This window comes from Hipposideros armiger, unplaced genomic scaffold (genome assembly GCF_001890085.2).
Source record: "Hipposideros armiger isolate ML-2016 unplaced genomic scaffold, ASM189008v1 scaffold_4580, whole genome shotgun sequence".
NCBI lineage: Eukaryota > Metazoa > Chordata > Mammalia > Chiroptera > Hipposideridae > Hipposideros > Hipposideros armiger.
In genome coordinates this window covers 1-1,647 of record NW_017735726.1, presented here as the reverse complement: position 1 = coordinate 1,647, position 1,647 = coordinate 1, and the positions used below count along the sequence as shown (strand labels likewise).

Genomic DNA, 1,647 nt, shown 5'->3' with positions numbered 1-1,647 from the left:
TGGCTTTGGAGAAGGAAATCCAGATGCAGCTCCAGGACGAGGTGAGGCTCCCCCTGGGCTCCTGCCCCTTTCCTTGAGAGCTCCTGGCCCTGACTCCTGAGAGGACAGGCTCCTTGTAGCAGGGATGGGTCTGTCTCTCTGTGTGTCCATAGTGTTTGGCACAGGGACCTGCCTGGGGTCACCCTGAATGTCATGTGGGTCTAGAATCTGGGCCTCTTGCTCCTTAGCTGGGCTCCCCTGGGGAGAGAGTGGGCAAGGCATGCTGGGCTGGGTGCACCTGCGTCCCAACAGAACAGGCGCATTCCCAGCTGCAGACCTCCGGGAGAAATATGTGGAGTGTGGGGGCATGCTGATTGAGGCCCAGGAGGATGCGAAGGCCCCCCACCAGCAAGCCCTGGCGTCCGCGGGCTCTCTCAGCCACCACACATACGCTGTACCTCTGGGGAGGACCACCTGCCTGCGGCCTTTCTACCTGTGTCCCTTGTGTCTCATCCCTGCTGGCAGATTTCTTTCTTTCTTTTTTTTAAAAGATTTTATTGAGGAATTGGGGTAAGGGAACAGTGTTGGGGAATTGGGGAAGGGGAACATCCAAGTTGTCCTTCAGTCTTAGTTGTGGAGGGCGCAGCTAGCTCAGCTCCAAGTCCAGTCACCATACGGCCGGCCGCCCGTCGGCAGCTCAGGGCAGCTCAGCTCAAGGTGCCGTGTTCAATCTTAGTTGCAGGGGTGCGCAGCCCCCCATCCCATGTGGGAGTCGAACCAGCAACATTGTTGTCAGGGGCACGTGCTCTCACCCCTGCTGGCAGATTTCTATTTTCAGTCCCTTTCTGTGTCTGGAAGTCTGGGTGGGGGTTCAGTGGGGAGCCTCTGGTAATGTCCCCGCCTGTACCATAGGAGGCACATCCTGGTTTTCAGCAGTCCCTGGCTGAGGAGCTCAGATGGTCCATGAGGAGGATTATCTCAGACCCTGAGTTTTTTATGGAAAGGTGCGCCACTGGGCCCTGCAGACCCTTGCTGACCCACACTCTGGCCTGTCACATAGTGGGAGGGGTTTGACCTCTTGCTTTAACTTTCCTTCCCCCATAGTGCCCCTCCTCCTGACTCCCTACTCCTACCTGTTTGCCGCCCAGCCTCTCCCACTCACCACCCTTTTTTCCACCAGGTCTGGGTCTGGGTCCCTCATTTCTCCCTGGGATTTTTTTTGCATGATGAGGCCCCAGGGACTTTGCAGTTTGAGCTTCCATTGCCTTGGGACAGTGATGGCCCTTCTCTCTGTTGAAGGAATTATGAAATGACCACAGAGGAGACGTCAAACCTGGGGTAAGCCGGCCATTACCTTTCCTCACCTGTCAGCAGCCAGACAGCCACATGAAGCTGCTTCTGCGAGCCCACAGCCCTGGAGAAGACCCCATTCTCTGTTAGGTGCAAAGTTGTGCTGGGAAGGAGCTGCCTCCTTTTTCTTCAGATCTTGCCCCATAGGTGGCCGTCTGATTTAAGGCAGCTCCATGTGGAGACCGGATCCTTTCCTTCACCTGACCAGGGGCTGAGAGGGAATACCTGGGACTGAGTTCCAGCTCGATCCCTTTACTAGCTGTGTGTCCTTGGGCAAGTCACTTGACCTGTCTGAGCCTTACTAAAATGGATATGTTC

The 1,647-nt window shown here is 56.1% G+C and overlaps 1 long non-coding RNA gene across 1 annotated transcript; it reads left to right on the top strand.

Annotated features, from left to right (window-relative positions):
• LOC109378836 (uncharacterized) lies at window positions 1-1,631 on the top strand. The gene is made up of 3 exons (XR_002123075.1): window positions 1-41; window positions 892-983; window positions 1,279-1,631. It is a non-coding gene; the product is annotated as an uncharacterized LOC109378836 (long non-coding RNA).
• The last annotated feature ends 16 nt before the right edge of the window (window positions 1,632-1,647 follow it).